Source organism: Neofelis nebulosa, chromosome 16, assembly GCF_028018385.1.
Source record: "Neofelis nebulosa isolate mNeoNeb1 chromosome 16, mNeoNeb1.pri, whole genome shotgun sequence".
NCBI classification, from domain to species: domain Eukaryota; kingdom Metazoa; phylum Chordata; class Mammalia; order Carnivora; family Felidae; genus Neofelis; species Neofelis nebulosa.
The window spans coordinates 63,809,406-63,830,558 of record NC_080797.1 but is presented as its reverse complement, the minus strand read 5'-3'; the positions used below and the strand labels follow the sequence as shown (position 1 = coordinate 63,830,558).

The 21,153-nt window shown below is 41.6% G+C and overlaps 1 long non-coding RNA gene across 3 annotated transcripts; it reads left to right on the top strand.

Moving 5' to 3' along the window:
- The first annotated feature begins 1,120 nt into the window (after positions 1-1,120).
- On the top strand, positions 1,121-18,441 carry LOC131497044 (uncharacterized). 3 transcript variants are annotated; one of them, XR_009254734.1, is made up of 4 exons: positions 1,121-2,339; positions 14,514-14,669; positions 16,691-16,799; positions 18,057-18,441. It is a non-coding gene; the product is annotated as an uncharacterized LOC131497044 (long non-coding RNA). The 3 variants fall into 3 exon arrangements; XR_009254733.1 differs by lacking the exon at positions 18,057-18,441 and having other exon boundaries at positions 16,694-17,656; XR_009254732.1 differs by lacking the exon at positions 18,057-18,441 and having other exon boundaries at positions 16,691-17,656.
- Positions 18,442-21,153: the final 2,712 nt, after the last annotated feature.

Here is a 21,153-nt window from a genome sequence, read left to right as displayed (position 1 = left end):
AGTTTGTACTTTATACTTAAGAGTTTGTTTTTTGGTTTGTCTCTTCCCCCCCCCCCCCTTGTTTGTTTTGTTTCTTAAATTCCATATGAATGAAATCATATGGTGGTTGTCTTTCTCTGACTGGCTTATTTTACTTAGCATTATACTCTCTGGATCCATCCATGTTGTTGCAAATGGCAAGATTTAATTATTTTCTATGGCTGAATAATATTCCTGTGTGGTTATATATGTATGTGTATATATTATATATGTCTTACATCTTTATGCATTCATCTGTTGATGGACACTTGTTTGTTTTGTCCTGCTTCCATATCTTGGCTAATTGTAAATAATGTTGCAATAAGCGTAGAGGTGCACATATCTCTTCAAATTAGTGTTTTTGTACTCTTTGGGTAAATACCCAGTAGTGCAATTACTGGGTTGTAGGATAGTTCCATCTTTAACTTTTAAAAAAATGTTTATTTATTTGAGAGAGAGGGAGAGAGAAAACACAAGTGGGGGAGGGGCAGAGAGGGAGGGAGAGAGAGAGAATCCCAAGCAGGCTCTATGCTGCCAGTCCAGAGCCCATCTCGGGGCTCAAACTCACAAACTGTGAGATCATGACCTGAGCCAAAATCAAGAGGCCAACACTTCACTGACTGAGCCACTCAGGTGCCCCCCACCTTTAACTTTTTGAGGAACCTTCATAAGATCTTCCATAGTCGCTGCACCAATCTGCATTCCTGCCAAGCAGTGCAGGGCGTGGGGGGAGGGGGGGGCTCCTCGCTAGTTGTAGCTTATTTTTAATATCTCGTTTTAGCAATACTTTCAAAAAGACTGAATCCCATTACCAAAAATGTCAAGGTTATGTGCAAATTATTTTGTTCTAAAATGCCAGTTCTGGGGCGCCTGGGTGGCGCAGTCGGTTAAGCGTCCGACTTCAGCCAGGTCACGATCTCGCGGTCCGTGAGTTCGAGCCCCGCGTCAGGCTCTGGGCTGATGGCTCGGAGCCTGGAGCCTGTTTCCGATTCTGTGTCTCCCTCTCTCTCTGCCCCTCCCCCGTTCATGCTCTGTCTCTCTCTGTCCCAAAAATAAATAAAAAACGTTGAAAAAAAAAATTAAAAAAATAAATAAATAAAATGCCAGTTCTAATGAAAGTAGCTTAATATATCCTAAACATTATTCAAAGTAATTAGTTCTTATCTTGCCATTTAGGTCTCAATAACATAGACCGTAGAGGCAGCAAGTCAAGAAAGCAGCTAATGGGTGAGGTCCCTGTGAATTCTTTCTGTAAAGTATATAGTAAAGGGCGTGACCCCATTCCAATGTCAAGGTGGATTGCAAGTAAAGAGAAAATTGGCCGAGTCTGGGGCCCAAATCCTTTTATGAGCCTTGTGATACAGCAAGAAACAAGAAGAAAGCCAGATCTCATCCCCAAAGAAAGAATGTAACAAGAGGAAGTGGTTTATTTAAATTTTTTGACCACATCTTTTCTCTCAGTAGAATCAAATTCTTCCTCTACTTTCACTTTTTCTTTTGAATAAAAAATTGCCCCAGTTTTTCATTTCCCTTGTTAAGCATGCCTATGGGATTAGGTTTATGTTTGAACCAGCTAGTTGCTTCTTGTTTCTTAGCAAGCTCTGCCATATGATCAAGGCCGTCTTCTTGTTGTCATGACAACCTACATTTACATAAGCAAGAACTGGGGGAAAATATTTGTTGTTTGGAATGATTTGTGGTAAATTTCATCGTAATGGAAAGATATAGCACCAACTTGACAGGCTAGCAGCTAGAATTGGAAAAACAAAACAGACTTTTCCTATTTCTTTTAGTGAGATCTATTTGATAGGTGCCACTTTTGGCTATCCTAAGTACCACCGTATCTGGGAAAAAAAGGAAAGAATGTGATAATCTTTCATTCTGTCTTTAATCACATTTTCAGCAGCAATCAGGACTTGGTGTGTTTTTGAGAGGGAGAGGAGGGGCCTGTTCCAAAAGCAATGGTTATTGAACCAGAATCTTAATGACCCCCTAGGGGATCCACAGATAAACCTCCTAAGGGGTATGGCAGAGATTACTCGCTCCAATCTGTGTTCTCTTCTATGCACACTGCCTGACTACATTAACAGGACTCCCTTGCTGTTACGTAGGACCATGTGATTGACATCAGCCAACGGACTGTGTGCAGGAGTGTCTACGCCACTTTCGGGCCTGGCTTATACAAACCCCTACAGGTGCTCCTCCATGCTCACCATTTCCACCCGGCTGGAATGGAGATGACACCCAGGGCAGAAAGTTCATCCCCCTGACCCCTAAGTGACTGCATGTAGAAGGGCCTCTCCAGCTTCGTTACCAGCTAGGTAGGAAATAAGCTTTGTTCAACCATTATATGGGGGCACGTGGCTGGCTCAGTCAGTGGAGCATGGGACTCGATCTCAGGGTTGTGAGTTTGAGGCCCATGTTGGGAATAGAGATTACTTAAAAATAAAATCTTCAGGGGTACCTGGGGTGTGGCATCGGTCTCTGGGCTGAGCATGGAGCCTGCTTATGATTCTCACTCTCCCTCTGCCCCTCTCCCCCATTGGTGCTCTCTCTCTCTCTCTCAAATAAATTTAAAAAAATGAAAAAATCTTTAAAAAGAAAATAAAATCTTAAAAATATTTTTAATTTTTAAAAATAAATTTCGAAAATCAAGAAACCTGAGGCGCCTGAGTGGCTCAGTCGGTTAAGTGTCCAACTTCAGCTCAGGTCATGATCTTGCGGTTTGTGGGTTCGAGCTCCATGTCGGGCTCTGTGCTGACAGCTCAGAGCCTGGAGCCTACTTCAGATTCTGTGTCTCCATCTGTCTCTACCCCTTCTCTGCTTGCGCTCTGTCTCTCAAAAATAAATAAACATTAAAAATAATTCTTTTTTAAAAACCCATTTTATGTTTTAAGATCAAATAGTTGTAGCAGTTAGCCTACTCTAATACAAAGGAGTTGAATTGGATAGCTGAGAGGCTAACCAGCTGGCAGGCTGTTACGACTGTATGATGCCAAAACTTTGTAGAAATTGGTCTAAGTATGTCCCATGCAATACCTGAAATTGAAATTTAACTGAGCGGGGCGCCTGGGTGGCTCAGTCGTTTAAGCGTTCGGCTTTTGGTCTCGACTCTGGTCATGATGTCACGGTTTGCGAGTTTGAGCCCCGCTGACAGTGCAGAGCCTGTTTGGGATTCTCTCTCCCTGCCTCTTTCTCTGGCCCTCCCCTGCTTGTACCTCCTTTCTCTCTCAAAATAAATAAATAAACTTAAAAATTAAAAAAAAAATTTAACTGAGCATCCATATTTTCATTTGCTAAACCTGGCAATTCTATCCCCGGCTGCCCTTTAAAAGAGAAACACTGTGCCGGGCTGCTGCTCTTTCCTCAAGGGGTATTGCATTCCTTCCAAAGCATGAACAATCTGTACCTGGACATCTGGGGCCAACCCACTCATACCATACTTCACATTCTTGTCATTTTGCTAATTGCCCCAAGTGTAAGTCCCCCAGTCACCCTTCATTTTGTTCCTGGCATCCTCAAGCTGTGCCGAGTCTTCTCTGAACATACGTGCCCCGTTTTGGACTTCACTCCATCTTTGAAGGTCTTGCCATCCTGTTCTGCCCCTTACCCACTTTACTGTCATCAAACCAACCTTCCTCTCATTTTTTTTTTAATTTTTAATGTTTATTTATTTTTGAGAGAGAGCGTGAGTGAGAGAGGGGCAGTGAGAGAGAGGGAGACACAGAATCCAAAGCAGGCTCCAGGCTCTGAGCTGTCAGCACAGAACCCCACACGGGGCTCGAATTCACGAACCGCGAGATCGTGACCTGAGCCAAAGTCAAACGCTTAACTGACTGAGCCACCCAGGTGGCTCATTTATGAAAGGTTTACCTTCCTCTCATTTATGAAAGGTTTTGACATCTGGCCTGCTATCATCTGGGGTGACCCATCCATCACCTTGGCCTCTCTCTCTCTCTCTCTCTCTCTTTTTTTTTTTTTCTGAGTACTTCAAATTCATTATCTTGTACTTTTACATCCTGGGATCCTAGACATTTTACTCTCTGACCACTACCTTCTAGGCTTCCGGTTCTCTCACTTTTCCCAAAGCTCTCTTCTTCCCTTCCTCCTCTAGTCCCTAAACTCCTCAACTATCAGATACCTCCTATCTTTTTTTTTTTTTTCAAGTTAGATAATGAGCAAATATATAAATTATTGTTTGTCAGGTCTTAGATATATCCAACTGCCTACTAGACATCTCCATTTGGATGTGCTGAAGGCACCTCAGACTTAACATACTCTAAACTGAATTCTTCATCTCTTCCCCTAATTTTTTTAAGATTTTATTTTTAAGTAATCTCTATACCCAATGTGGGGCTCAAACTTATAACCATGAGATCAAGAGTTGCAGGCTCCAGGGGCACCTGGGTGGCTCATTTGGTTAAGCATCCAACTTCGGCTTGGGTCATAATCTCATGGTTCGTAAGTTTGAGCCTCATATCAGGTTCTGCATGGACAGTACAGAGCCTGCCTGGGATTCTCTCTCTCCCTCTCTCTGCTCCTCCCCCACTCGCTCTCTCTCTCTCCCTCCCCTACTTTCTCTCTCTCTCTCTCTCCCCTACTTTCTCTCTCTCTCTCTCAAAATAAATAAACTTAAAAAACAAAAAAAAGAGTTACATGCTCCACCGACTGAACTGGACACAGTTGCCCCTTCTGTTCCCCTGTTCCTCACCCACATTCTTAACCTCAATTCTATCACCATTTGGCCAAGCCAAAAATCTGGGGCCACCCTTTATTCCTTCCTCTCGTTCATCATCGCATTTCTAGTCAGTTATGGAATCTTAACTCCTAAGCATCTATATCAGTCCACTTAACTTCGTCCCCACTACTGCTACCTTAGTTCAAACTGCCACGTTCTGTCATCTAGATGACCGCAACAGCCGCCTAACTGGTCTCCTGCCTCTAGTTTCAACCCCTCCAGTCCCTCTGTCACATTGCAGTCCTGTGAGCTTCCTACACTCATACTATGTTAGATTAGATTCCCCTGCAACAGATAGCTAAACTCTCTGTAAAGGCGGGTAGAGCTCTTTGTGTTCTAGTTCCTGCTTCTTTCTCCAGCCCTGCCTCTCCTTGCTCTCCCTCCTGTACTCTGGGCTCTAGCCATACTGAATTTCTTGACCTTTCTTTACCTGACCCTCCTCTGTGCCCCTCCGGGCTTTTGTGTACAGTCTATACCTCTCTCTGACTCACTTTCTCCCTCACCTTCAATTACTGGTCTTATCTGACTAGTAATTATCTGACTAGTTATCTTATCTGACTAGTTAGGTGTCTGTCCCAGGTCCTTTGTTGGCAATATGTATTTACATTTGTAGCATCACACTGAACTGAAACTACCTGTACGTGCCTGTTGCATAACCAAGGTGGCTCATTGGTGTATTTCAGTACCCAGCTCTGCTTGTACACACAACAGATACCCAATGGCATCTTGTACACACCCAGATACCATTATTTTGGACAAAATAATGGAAAGCGGGATAGGCCAGAGGTCATCAAAAGCCAAGTGGGAGCAGCGGGTAGTAATAATCCAATGGACGTAAGAAAGTTACTGTATCAGTTAGCTTTTGCTGCAAAGTAAACCATGTCAATACTTAGTGGCTTAAAACAACAATCACTTATTTATCTTATAGTTCTGCAGTGTAGGTTGGCTCAGCTGGACTGTTCTGGTCTGCTCAGGTTCTATAAAAAAAATTTTTTTTTAACACTTATTTATTTTTGAAAGAGAGAGACAGAATGCGAGCAGGGGAGGGGCAGAGAGAGAGAGGGAGACACAGAATCCGAAGCAGGCTCCAGGCTCTGAACTGCCAGCGCAGAGCCCTATGCGGGGCTCAGACCCACGAACCGTGAATGTGGGGCTCAAACCCAGGAACCATGAGATCATGACCTGACCCGAAGGCAGACATTTAATCAACTGAGTCCCCCATGCGCCCCTGGTCTGCTTAGCTTCTGACTGACTGGGGGCTGGCCGGTCTTGGATGGCCCTCAGCCCACACAGTTTATCTCTGCTTTGTGTGTGTGACCTTCCATCCTCCAGCAGGGTAGCCTGGACCGGGTCTCATAGCTACTGACAGAATTCCAAAAGAACAGGAAGAATCCTATGGAGGCTCTTAAGGCCTAACCTTAGAACTGACACAATGTCAACTCCACCGCATTCTATCGATCAAAGTGAGTCTCCAGGCCAGCCAGGTTTCAAGGAGTGAGGAAATAGACTCCCCCTCTTGATGAGATGAGCTGTAAATACATCAAGAGTTGCATGTGCTACAGACTGAGCCAGCCAGGTGCCCCATAGTGTTTATTTTTTAATAGCTTCCCTTTATTTTATTTTATAAAAGTAAAATAAATAAAAATATTTATTTCTTTAAGTAATCTCTACAGTCAACATGGGGCTTGAGCTCATGACCCCAAGATCAAGAGTCACACGTTCAAACAACTGAGCCGGCCAGGCGCCCCAAGCATGATTTTTAGCACCTGCCAAAGTGGGTGTTTGGAACTGGGCCTTGGGAACTGTTTGAGAAGAAAGGCCCATGGAAAAAGATTACTGGGAATGAAAAGACTCTGACAGCAGGCTTCTTAACGTCAGGGGTTGTGCCTATTTTATTCGCTTTTATCTGTAGCACCTCACATAATTACCACACGGGAAACACTCAGCAAATGTTTGTCAAATGACTAATAGTAAACTTCTATTTACTACTGTAAAGGAGAACCAAATGTCTAGTCTTATTAGCAGTGCTGCTGCATGTGAATATACAAGTTAGGCCCTAACGAAGGACTTGTGGGACAAAGAGGAGTGGAGTTGAAATCCAATCTGTGCTCTGATGGCCAAGATTCAGGCCTGGCTCCTGGCTTTGCCTGCCTGCAGGGGGCATAGTTTTAAGTTCAAACATAGCAGCCTTTTGCCTGCTAAGCAGCAAGCCTTTAAGACTGTGTGTTGGAGAGGGACCTATTTTACAAATCTTACAACAGTTCTTTTGGGCAAGCCCAGCCAGCCCTGGTAATTTAGGGGAGCACAGAGCTGGCTACTGAGGGATACAAGACGACACAAAATGCACAAAGCAAGGAAATTAAGCACAAAACTAGAGACACTGTTCTTAAAAATTGATCAAAATTGGGGTGCCTGGGTGGCTCAGTCGGTTAAGTGTCCAACTCTTGATTTCAGCTCAGGTTATGATCTCAGGGTTCATGAGATGGAGCCCCGTGCCAGGCTCTGCACTGACAGTGCAGAGCCTACTTGGGATTCTTTCTCCCTCTTTCTTTCAGGCCCTCCTCCGCTTGTGTGCACGTGTGCACACATACACAAAATAAATTAAAAAAGCTTTAAAAAATATTTAAAAAGGGTCACCTGGGTGGCTCAGTCAATTAAGCATCCAACTCTTGATTTCGGCTTGCGTCATGATCTCACGGTTTGTATGTTGGGCTCTGCGCTGACAGCATGGAGCTCACTTGGGACTTGCTCTCTCCTGTCTCTGCCCCTCCCTGACTCGTGTTTTCTCTCTGTTTGTCAAAATAAATAAATAAACTTAAGAAATTTTTTTAGAAATTAATCAACGTCAATGAATGAGGGATTGAGAGAAACAGGAGCAAGGGAAGGAAAAAGGCATAGTGAGGTTAAAATGTCTGAACCAGGGGCGCCTGGGTGGCTCAGTCGGTTGAGCGTCCGACTTCGGCTCAGGACATGATCTCACAGTGTGTGAGTTCGAGCCCCGCATTGGGCTCTGTGCTGACAGCTGGGAGCCTGGAGCCTGCTTCCGATTCTGTGTCTCCCTCTCTCTCTGCCCCTCCCCTGCTCATGCTCTGTCTCTCTCTGTCTCAAAAATAAATAAAAACATTAAAAAAATTTTTTTTATGAATAAAATGTCTGAACCGAATTCTGAAACCGACTGAGAGTTAACAGAGACGAAAACAGTGGAGCACACAAACATGATTTGTTTTTATATAGGGTGAATCTATGAGACAGAAAATAGATTAATGGTTGCCCGGGGCTGGGAGAAGGAATGGGGACTGACTGTAAATGGGCTCAAAGTTTCATTTCAGCATGATGGAAGTGTTCTAAAATTAGACTGTGGCAACAGCTACATAACTCTGTTAACACACTGAAAGTAATTGAATTTTACGCTGAAAACTAATGGATTTTATGGGGTGTATATTATATCTCAGTAAAGCGCTTTGAAAATATTTGTCTCCGATAAAAATAAACAAACAAATAAATAAATAAAAATATCTGTCTCAGCAAGAGATAACAAATGTTGGGGTGCCTAGGCTGGCTTAGTCAGTGCGGCATGCAATTCTTGATCTCGGGGTTACGAGTGCAAGCCCCACATTAGGTGTAGAGATTACTCACAAACACACAAATAGGGGCACCTGGGTGGCTCAGTTGGTTGAGCATTCGACATCAGCTCAGGTCATGATATCACCGTTTGTGAGTTCAAGCCCCACTTTGGGATTGCTGATGTCAGTGTGGAGCCTGCTTCGAATCTTCTGTTCCCCTCTCCCTCAGTCCCTCCCCTGCCTGCGCGCATGCTCTCTCTCAAAAATAAATAAAACATTAAAAAAATTTTTATAAAACAAATTTTAAAAGTACATAAATAAAATCTTTTTTTTTAATTGCTGTCCAGATTTTTTTTTTAAGTTTATTCATTTATTTTGAGAGAGAGAGAAAGCACATGTTGGGAGGGACAGAGAAAGAGAGAACCCCACGCAGGCTCCTCACTGTCAGCACAGGAGCCTCATGTGGGGCTTGAACCCATGAACTGCAAGATCATGATCTGAGCTGAAATTCAATGCTCAATGACTGAGCCACCCAGGCGCCCCCATAAAAAAATTTTTTTTTAAAGAAAAGAAAAGAAATGAGTGTTGGTGAAGATGTAGAAACACAGATCCCTCCTGCACTCTTGGTGGGAATGTAAATTGGTGCAGCCACTGTGGAAAACAGTATGGAGTTTCCTCAAAAAAATTAAAAATGGAAGGACACCTGGCTGGGTCAGTCAGTGGAGCATGCAACTCTTGACCTCAGAGCTGTGAGTTTGAGTTTTACATAAATAAAATCTTAAAAAAAAATTCAAACTAGGGGTGCCTGGGTGGCTCAGTCCGTTAACCATCTGCCTTCAGCTCAGGTCATGATCTCGTGGTTTGTGAATTCAAGCCCCGTGTGGGGCTCTGTGCTGACAGCTCAGAGCCTAGAGCCTGTTTCAGATTCTGTGTCTCCTTCTCTCTCTACCCCTCTCCTACTTGCACTCTGTCTCTCTCTCAAAAATAAGTAAACACTAAAAAAATTAAAATAGAAATACCATATGATCCAGTAATTCCATTACTCACTATATACCCCTCAAAATGAAAAAACTAATTTGAAAAGATATACACACCCCTATGTTTATGGCAGCATTATTTGCAATAGCCAGTATATGGAAGCAGCCCAAGTGTCCATCAGTAGATGAATGGATAAAGAAGATGTGGTGTATACATACACCGTGGAATATTACTCAGCCATAAAAAAGAATGAGATCTTGCCCTTGTGACATATATGGATAGAGTGTATTGTGCTAAGGGTAATAAGTCAGGCAGAGAAAGACAAAGAACATACGATTTCACTTATATATGGAATCTAAAAAACAAATCAACGAACAAAAAAACCAGACTTTTTTGTTTGTTTTAGAGAGAGAGCAGGGGAGAGGGGCAGAGGGAGAGAGAGGATAATCTTTTTTTTTTTTTGAGTGTACACTGTATTTTATTATTTTATATTTATTAACTAATACATGCTTATGATAAAAAATAGTAATACGTGAAGGGATGAAAAGTCCACCAGTTATGTGATTACACGAGGAAAACCACTGTTAATATTTGCTATATATTTTTCTGGTATGTGGAGAGAGAGGAGAATCTCCAGCAGGCTCCATGCACAGCACAGAGCCGACGTGGGACTCAATCCACGACCCAGGGATCATGACCTGAGCTGAAATCAAGAGTCGGATGCTCAACCGACTGAGCCACCCAGGTGCCCCCCGAAACACATTTTTAAATACATAAAACAAACGGGTAGTTGCCAGAGGGGAGGTGGGTAGGGACAAAATAGGTGAAGGGGATTAAGAAATACAAACTTCAAAAAAAAAAAAGAGATACAAACTTCCAGTAATAAACGAAATGTCATGATAATGAAAAGTACAGCATGGGCAGTATAGTAAATAATGTTGTAATAACACAGTACGGTGACAGATTGTGATTAACGCCCACTGCGGTGAGCAATGAATAATGCATTGTCAAATCACTACGTTGCATACCTGAAACTAATATAACATTGGTGGGTTTTTTTTGTGGTTGTCTTTTTACTAACATAACATTGTACGTTGTATAACAATTATATTTCAATGAAAAAGAAAAATTTAAAAAACAGAAAACATTGTTCTCAGTATGATACAAGTATTTGTCTCTTATCAGTGATAGCCACACCAAAAGTGAATAGGACATTGTGTGTCACCGATGTGATACAACAGGAAGCTCATAGCAGGCACCACCTCTGAGGCATTCAAATTAAAAAAAAAAAAAAAAAAAAAAAAGGACCTTACTCTAATCCAGCTATCAGTTTACAGGAAATATGAGGAATACAGGAACAAGTTAAATAACACCATAAGGAAGTGAGGACGTATCCAGGATGTGAGATATTCTATAAGACAAATGGCCCAGTTTCTCTCAAATAAGACAAATGGCCCAGTTTCTCTCAAATAAATGGCATGAAAAAGAAGAAGGACAGGAAGGGAGATCTGTTGTGGATAAAGAGAGACTTAAGAGCTCTACTCACTGATGTATTGTGTGAATTTAGTTTGTATCCTGATTCAGGTATACCAATTGGAAAAAAAAAAAAAAAGCATTTGAGACAACCATGGGAAATTGACCACGGACTGAATATTCAATGATATTTAAAAAATGAATGAGGAACACCTGGCTGGCTCAGTCAGTAGAGTATGCAACCCTTGATCTCTGGGTTGTGAGTTTGAGTCCAGCGTTGGGTATAGAGATTACTTAAAAAAAATAAAATCTTGAGGCACCTGGGTGGCTCAGTTAAGTGTCTGACTCTTGATTTTGGCTCAGGGCATAATTTCATGGTTTGGGGATTTGAGACCAGTGTCAGGCTCTGTGTTGACAGGGTGGAGCCTGCTTGGGATTCTCTCTTGTTCTCTCTCTCTGCCCTTCCTTCACTATCTCTCTCTCTCTCCCCCTCTCTTTCTCTCTCCTTCAAAATAAATAATGAAGGGGTGCCTGGGTGGCTCAGTCGGTCAAGTGTCCGACTTCGGCCCAGGTCATGATCTCACGACTCATGAGTTCAAGCCCCACATCGGGCTCTGTGCTGACAGCTCAGAGCCTGGAGTCTGCTTTGGATTCTGTGTCCCTTCTCTCGCTGTGCCCCTCCCTCACTCATGCTGTGTCTCTCTCTTTCTCAAGAATAAATAAAACATAAATATATAAATATATATATGTCAAAATAAATAATGAAAACATTTTAAAAAAAGAATTAAAGATTAATTGATGAACTTTTCAAAAAGTATAACTCAATTTATTTGTAAATTTTATTACTAGTGAGAATGAATATATTTCTTTATTAACTCTTTGACTTTTCTCATGTATGAATTAGCAGGTTATACCCTTTTATTTTTTTTTTGTTTTTACTTACTTACTACTTTTAATTTAGAGAGAATGTGCATGCGCTAGCTTCCACACACCCATGTGGGGGAGGGGCAGAGGGAGAAGGTGAGGGAATCTTAAGCAGGCTCCACGCTCAGCTCAGAGCCCTAACATGGGGCGGGATCCCAGATCCTGAGATCATGACCTGAGCAGAAATCAAGAGTTGGATGCTCAGCTGATTGAGCTACCCAGGTGTCTCAGGTTATACCCCTTTCATATTTTATTTACTGCATTTACTCTTTATTCAAATAGTCCTTTTTTTTAAATTTTTTTTAATGTTTATTTATTTTTGAGACAGAGAGAAACAGAGCATGAACGGGGGAGGGTCAGAGAAAGAGGGAGACACAGAATCTGAAACACGCTCCAGGCTCCAAGATGTCAGCACAGAGCCTGACGCGGAGCTCGAACTCACAGACCGCGAGATCATGACCTGAGCCGAAGTCGGACGCCTAACCGACTGAGCCACCCAGGCGCCCCTCAAATAGTCCATTTTTTAATGTTTATTTTTGAAAGAGATAGAGAGAGAGAGTGGGGGGGGGGGGCAGAGAGAGAGGGAGACACAGAATCGGAAGCAGGCTCCAGGCTCTGAGCTGTCAGCACAGAGCCCGATGAGGGCTTGAACCCATGAACCGTGAGATCATGACCTGAGCCAAAATCAGTTGCTTAACCAACTGAGCCACCCAGGATCCCCTTCAAATAGTCAATTTTTACTTTCAGTGCTAAAAAACCTTCTTCCATTGATCTGACAGGTATTTGATTTTATTTTATACTAATATTTATAGAAGTTGGTTCTTAACCTTACTTCATTAAATTTAAAAACTAATTGGTGAATGGCATAAAGTGTACACCTAACTTCTTTCTAATTTGCTACTGTCCTCAAACCACTTACAAGATAATCTTTTCTTCTTCCTAAGTAATACAATCTTGTGAGGGTTGGAAGTGATAGGTTTTCCTAGTTATTTGGAGAATAGCAGAATCTTTTTTTTTTTTTTTAACTGTATTTATTTTGGCGGGGGAGGGGCAGAGAGGGGGAAAGAGAAAGAATTCCAAGCAGGCCCTGCTATCAATGCTGACTGAACCCGATGGGGGGGCTCCACCTCATGAATCTAGAGATCATGACCTGAGCTGAAATCAAGAGTCAGACACTCAACCGACTGAGCCACCCAGGTGCCCCGGAGGGTAGCAGAATCTTGAGTGAAATCAGCCACAAATGTAGAAGGACGTGATGTGGTGGATTGCTCATGTGCCCAAGCCTCTCTGGGCACCTGACCAAAGGGTTGAGGAGAGATGGCAGGATAGAGAGGAGGTGCCAGGGAAGCCACCTGTACTCCCATCTTTCCGCACAATATAAACGTGGGTATTTTCCTTACAGTCAATGGACAAGACAATAAGTTTCTGGGCTAAAACTACTTGCCTGTAACCTACCAAGAGGGGAAGCCCTTCGGAACCTTCCCAACAGGGTCACCTGGGTGGCTCAGTCCATTGAGCATCTGATGCTTGATTTTGGCTCAGGTCCTGATCCCAGGGCCATGGGATCCAGCCCCGTGCCCAGCTCTCTGCGCTGAGCATGGAGCCTGCTTGGGATTCTCTCTCTCTCTCTTCCTTTGCCCCTCTACCTTGCTTGCACTCTCTCTCTCTCCTAAAAAAAAAAAATAATAATTAAAACAACAAAAAAAAGAACACTCCCAACATATTTACACAGGTGTCCTGAAGAGAGCCAGTCACGGGCTGCCTGCCATATGTATATATAACTAAGAAATTATTCCAGCAATGTAAATATGAGTCCATTAGAAAATCTACTAATATAACCAACTATAGTTACTCATTAAAGGAAAAAAAAAACATACTTTATAAAAATTGAGCCTGAAAAAGCATCCAGTATAAAGTAAAAACTTTTTTTTTAATGACTATTTCCTTAAATAATTTCTATACCCAATGTGAGGCTCAAACTCACAACCCCGAGATCAAGACAGCATGCTCTACTGACTGAGCCAGCCAGGTGCCCCAACATTCACTTTTTAACTCAGTTTTTATTTATTTATTTAAAAAATATTTATTTATTTTTGGGGAGAGCACAAGGGGGAAAGGGGCAGATAGAAGCAGGCTCTGTGCTGACAGGCTGACAGCAGTGAGCCTGATGTGGGGCTTGAACTCACAAACTGTGAGATTATGACCTGCGCGGAAGTCGGATGCTCAACCGACTGAGCCACCCAGGTGTCCCTTAACTTAGTGTTTAATAAACAGTCTTACCAAATTAGAAGTAGAGGGATCTCTTTAACTTGATTTAAAAAAATGCCTATTTATCAAACCATTAGTAAACATTACTCTTAATGTGAAATATTAAATTCACCTTAAATATTAAGGTGAAATATTAGACATTCCCATTAAAATATGGAATTTAACAAATGCCCAATTTGATCCCATATTCAACATTTATCTGAAGCTACATAGATATGGAGAAATGAGAAGTAAATAGGAGCTATCTTACTGTAAAGGAAGACACAAAAATTTTATCTTTTTAAAATTTTTTAAAAAGTTTATTTATTTATTTTTATTTTTTTTTCAACGTTTTTTATTTATTTTTGGGACAGAGAGAGACAGAGCATGAACGGGGGAGGGGCAGAGAGAGAGGGGGACACAGAATCGGAAACAGGCTCCAGGCTCCGAGCCATCAGCCCAGAGCCTGACGCGGGGCTCGAACTCACGGACCGCGAGGTCGTGACCTGGCTGAAGTCGGACGCTCAACCGACTGCGCCACCCAGGCGCCCCTATTTATTTATTTTTGACAGAGTGAGCAGGGAAGGGCCAGAGAGAGAGGAAGAGAGAGAATCCTAAGCAGACTCCACACTGTCAGCACGGAGCCCAATGTGGGGCTCGAACTCAAGAACCACCAGATCCTGACCTGAGCTGAAACCAAGAGACGCTTAACCGACTGAGCCACCCAGGTACTACGAAACAAAAATTTTAGTAGTTCACTCTGAAAACCCAAGCCAGGGGGAAAGAGAGAGGGAAAGCCAGAGGGAAAGCCAGGGTGGCTCAGTCAGTTAAGCCTCAGACTTCAGCTCAGGTCATGATCTCATGGTTCGTGGGTTTGAGCCCCACATCCAGCTCTGTGCTGACAGTGCAGAGCCTGCTTGGGATTCTCTCTCTGTCTCTCTCTCTCTCTGCCCCTCCCCCACTTGTTATCTCCTCTCTCTCTCTCCCTCTCTCTCTCAAAAATAAGTAAATAAACATTAAAAAAAAAGATTCCCAACTTTCCCCTAATTAATCTATAAATTCAGGGGAACCCCAATCAAAATCAAAATGGATCTTGGGAGGGGCGCCTAGGTGGCTCAGTAGGTTGAGCATCCAACTATTGAATTCAGTCTGGTCATGATCCCCCTGGGATCAAGCTGTGTGTCAGGCCAAGTGTAGAGCCTGTTTGGGATTCTCTCTCTCTCTTTCACTGTCTCCTTCTGCCCCTCTCCCCAACTTGTACACACTTTCTCCCTCTCTAAAATAAAGAAAAAAATTCAAAACGGATCTTTCTTTTTTTAAATATTTATTTATTTTGAGACAGAGAAAGACAGAGCGTGAATAGGGGAGGCGCAGAGAAAGAGGGAGACGCAGAATCTGAAACAGGTTCCAGGCTCTGAGCTGTCAGCACAGAGCCCGATGTGGGGCTCGAACTCACGGACGGTGAGATCGTGACCTGAGCCGAAGTCAGACGCTTAACGGACTGAGCCACCCAGGCGCCCCTCAAAACGGATCTTGAGAGAATGTTTCAGGTTGATTCTCCAGTTCATCTGGGAGACTTATAATACAAAATGAGTGAAATTTTGAAAAAAATGTTTACTTTACCAACATGATAGTGTGCTGTAAACCTATTGTAATAAATAATGTCATGTTGAAATAAGGATAGACAAACGAGCACCTGGCTGGCTTAGTTGGTAGCATGAGACTCTTGATCTTGGAGCTGTGAGTTCCAGTCCCATATCGGGTGTAGAGATTACTTACAAATTAACCTTTAGAAAATAATAATAATAACTTTTCCTTCTAGGGGAGCCTGGCTGGCTCAGTCTATAGAGCATGCAACTCTTAATCTTGGGGTCGTGAGTTAGAGCCCCACATTGGGTGTAGAGATTGCTTATAAATAAATAAATAAATAAATAAATAAATAAATAAACAAACAAACAAATAAATAAAAAAAACAATTTTCTTTCCTAGAAATACCCTTATATATATGTAAATATGTAAATACCCTTATATATATGTAAACATACCCATATATATATATATGTAAATAAATAAAGGGGTTTGTTACAGTATTATTTGTAACAGCAGTAATTTAAAAAAAATTTTTTTAATGTTTATTTACTTTTGAGGGGTGGGGAAGAGGCAGGGCCAAGAAAGAAAGAGAGACACAGAATCTGAAATAGGCTCCGGGCTCTGAGCTGTGAGCACAGAGCCCAATTCGGGGCTCGAGCTCACAAACCACGAAATCATAGTCAGATGGTTAACTGACTGAGACACCCAGGTGCCCCTGTAACAGCAATAAATTTTAAAGAGCTTAGATATTTATCAGTAGAAGATTGATTAAATAATGTAACACCCATACAAGAGAATATCATAGGTGTTAAAAAGAGAAAAGTAGCTTTATAGGTACTATTGAAAAAATATTCTTGAAGGGCACCATGCTGGCTCAGTCAGTGTAGCACACAACTCTTGATGTCAAGGTGGTGAGTTTGAGCCCCATGTTGGGCATACAGTTTACAAAAAAAAAAAAACAAAAAACAAAAAAAAAAACGTATGTGTGTATATATATCATATATATATATATATATATATGATATATATATGATATATTGAATGGAAAAAGCAGTCTGAGTCTGCAGAACAATATTATGGCAGAAAGTAATTTTTATTTCTTTTGGTTCACTTATTTATTTATTTATTTATTTATTTATTTATTTATTTTGTTTCTAAGTAGGCTCCATGCCCAGTCAGAGTCCAACAAGGGCCTTGAACTCCCCACCCTGAGATCAAGACCTAAGCTGAGATCAAGAGTCGGAGGCTTAACCAACTGAGCCACCCAGGTGCCCTCACCTTTCTACTCTTTAAAAGTAGTACGTAATCCAGGGCACTTGGGTGGTGCACTGTCAGGACGGAGCCTGCTTGTGATTCTCTCCCTCTCTCTCTGACCCTCCTCTGCTTGCACTCTCTCATTCTCTCAAAACAAATAAATTTCAAAAAGTTAAAAAAAATAAAAGCAATACATAATTAAAGATATTTATGAAAATACAACAAAAAATGAAAGCAAAAGCTGAAAATAAAACACCTGTAATCCCTAAAAAACTGATTTTAACCTTCTTGGGGCACTTGGGGGGCTCAGTCGGTTAAGCGTCTGACTTCGGCTCAGGTCATGATCTCGTGGTTTGTGAGTTCCAGCCCTGTGTTGGACTCTGTGCTGACAACTCAGAGCCTGGAGACTGCTTCAGATTCTGTGTCTCTGTCTCCCTCTGCCCCTCCCCAGCTGGCGTTCTCTCTCTCTCTCTCTCTCTCTCTCTCACTCAAAAATAATTAAACGTAAAAAAATTTTTTTCATGTTTTTAAATTTATTTTGGAGACAGAGAGAGACAGAGCCTGAGCAGGGGAGGGGCAGAGAGAGAGGGAGACACAGAATCTGAAGCAGGCTCCAGGCTCCTAGCTGTCAGCACAGAGCCCGACGCGGGGCTCGAACTCACAAACCACGAGATCATGACCTGAGCCAAAGTCGGATGCTTAACCGACTGAGCCATCCAGGTGCCCCTATACATAAAAATTTTTTTAAAAACTGATTTCAACATTCTATTAGTGTATTTTTATTGTTTTCTAAATATAATTGTATTTTTAACAATACGATGATACTAAATATGTGATTTCATTGCTTTTATACTTAATCATACATTGTGAGAGTTTTTCATGGGTATCTTCATAAATTTTATATTGTAAATTTAAAAAAATTAATTTTTAAAAATTAAATTGTAAATTTTAAGGTAGTACACACATTTAAAAAATTTAAACAAATTTTAAAAAGTTCAAAATAAAATAATTAGCCTATTTTTACAAGTAAAAACACAATGTTAACTTAAAAAAAAAACAAACAACTAAACTGCAAGCTCCCGGAGGCAATGACTAATCATATTTTTTAATGTCCTATTTCCTTCTTGTAGTGCTTAGCACACTGCCATGTATGGATACACTACTCAAGACAAGTCAAGTGAGGTCTTGTTTCCATTAAAGGAAATATTTCAATAAAGTTGGGAGACTCATACTTAAGGGTGTGATTTAATGACCTGGTGATTGTTTTAAAGGATTTTCAATGGAGTATGAAGTATCCGTTAACACAGCAGCTGTGCGAAGTTCAGTATTACACTCTGAGAACCACCTCAATACAGCACCATGATTTTCTGTAAGTATTAATCTCTCCACCCAAGATAGTGCTTGAACTCCTCATCCTGAAATCAAGAGTCACATGCTTTACTGGGGTGCCTGAGCGGTTGGCTCAGTTGGTTGAGAGTCCAACTCTAGGTTTCAGCTCAGGTCATGATCTCAGGGAATCGTGAGACTGAGACCCATCAGGACTCTGTGCTGACAGCACGAAGCCTGCATTGGATTCTCTTTTCCCCTCTTTTTGCCCCCGCCCCTCCCCTGCATTCTCTCTCTCTTTCAAATAAATAAATAAACATTAAAAAAAAAGTCATATGCCCTACCAACTGAGCTAGCCCGGCGCCCCCATGCATGCACCATGATTTTTTTATATCTGTTTTGTATATATAGTCCCAGATGCTATATCAAAAATGTTTCTCCTTTTTTTTTTTTTGACATAGTACTGGAAGTCCTAACCACAGCAATCAAACAAAAACAAAAAAACCAAAAACAAATAAATAAAAAAAAAAGAAAAAGAAAAAGAAATGAAAGGCATCCAAAGTAGGAAGGAAAAAGTAAAACTCACTATTTTTTTTTATTTTCTTTAAAGTTTTATTATTTTTGAGACAGAGAGAGACAGCATGAACAGGGGAGGGTTAGAGAGAGGGAGACACAGAATCTGAAACAGGTTCCAGGCTCTGAGCTGTCAGCACAGAGCCCGATGTGGGGCTCGAACTCACGAGCCGTGAGATCATGACCTGAGCCACCCAGGTGCCCCCTATTTATTTATTTATTTATTCTGAGAGAGAGAGAGAGAGAGAGAGAGAGAGAGAGAGAGAGAGAGAGAGAGAAAACACATGAACCAGTGGGGGAGGGGCAGAGAGAGGGACAGAGGATCCAAAGTGGGCTCCGTGCTGACAGCGAAGAGCCCGGTGTGAGCCTGAAACTCACAAACCAGGGGAGCACAACCTGAGCCAAAGTCGGATGCCCAACCGAGTCACCCAGGTGCCCCTTCACATTCTACCTTTAAACTTTCATTATTTTCAGAAGACATGATACTGTATATATAGAAAACCCTAAAAACTCCACCAACAACTACTAAAACTGATAAATGAATTCAGTAAGGTCACACATAGGACACAAAATCAATATACAGAAATCCATTGCATTCTCCACACTAATAATGAAGTAGTAGAAAGACAAATTAGGAAAATAATACCATGTATAATTGCGTCAAAAGTAATAAAATACCTAGGAATAAACCGAACCAAGGAGGTGAAAAACTTTGTACTCTGAAGATCATGAAACATAGATGAAAGAAATTGAAGATGATACAAACAAATGGAAAGACATTCCATGCTCATGGGTTGGAAGAACAAATATTGTTAAAATGTCCATGCCACCCAAAGCATTCTACAGATTTAATGCAATCCCTATCAAAATGGTGACAGTATTTTTCACTGAACTGGAACAAATAATCCTAAATTTGTATGGAACCACAAAAGACCCCGGAGAGCCAAAGCAATCTTGAGAAAGAAGAACAAAGGTGGAGGTATCACAATCCAGATTTCAAGATACACTACAAGACTTGGGGCGCCTGGGTGGCGCAGTCGGTTAAGCGTCCGACTTCAGCCAGGTCACGATCTCGCGGTCCGTGAGTTCGAGCCCCGCGTCAGGCTCTGGGCTGATGGCTCGGAGCCTGGAGCCTGTTTCCGATTCTGTGTCTCCCTCTCTCTCTGCCCCTCCCCCGTTCATGCTCTGTCTCTCTCTGTCCCAAAAATAAATAAAAAACGTTGAAAAAAAAAAATTAAAAAAAAAAAAAAAAAAGATACACTACAAGACTGTAGTAATCAATCCAGATTTCAAGATACACTACAAGACTGTACTAATCAAAACAGAATGGTACTGGCACAAAAATAGGCACATATATCAATGGAACAGAATAGAGAGTCCAGTAACAAACCGTGATTATATGGTCAATTAATCTTTGACAATGGAGACAAGAATATTCAGTGGGAAAAAAACAGTCCCTTCAACAAATGGTGTTGGGAAAGTTAGAGAAACATGCAAAAGAATGAAACTGGATCACTTTCTTACACCATAAACAAAAATAAATCCAAAATGGATTAAGGAACTAAATGTAAGACCTGAAACCATTTAAAAAATGTGAGACCTTAAAAAAAAAGTGAGATCTAAAACCATAAAAATCCTTTTTTTAAAAAGTTTACTTATTCATTTTGGGGGTGGGGTGGGGTGGGCAGAGAGAGAGAGAGAGAAAGAGAATCCTGAGCAGGCTCTATCCCACAATCCTGGGATCATGACCTGAGCTGAAATCAAGAGCCAGATGCTCAGCTGACTGAGCCACCCAGGAGCCCCTATGCCCCTAAAATCATAAAATCCTAGTAAAAGATCATAGGTGGTAATTTATCTGACATTGGCCGTAGCAACATTTTTCTGGATATGTCTCCTGAAGCAAGGGAAACAAAAGCAAAAGTGAACTATTGGAACTACATCAAAAATTGGTCTGCACAGCAACCAACCATCAAAATGAAATAACAATCTATTGAATGGGATAAGATATTTGCAAATGGCATACCCAATAAAGGGTTAGTATCCAAAACACAGAAAGAACTTGTACCAACTCAACACCCAAACATCCCAAATAATCCAATAAAAAAATGGGCAGAAGACATTAACACACATTTCTCCAAAGAAGACAGGTGGCCAACAGCCACATGAAAGGATGCTCAACATCATTCATCATCAGGGAAACCACAATGAGATATCGCCTCACCCTTGTCAGAATGCCTAAAATAAAAACACGAGAAACAAGTGTCGGTGAGGATGAGGAGAAAAAGGAACTCTCTTTCCCTGTTGGTGGGAATGCAAACTCGTGTAGCCACTGTGAAAAACAGTATGGAGCTTCCTCACAGAAATTAAAAATAGAACTACCATGTGATCCAGTAATTCCACTCCTGGATATTTACCCAAGAATACCAAAACACTAATTCAAAAAGCTATATGCACCCCTTTGTTTATTGC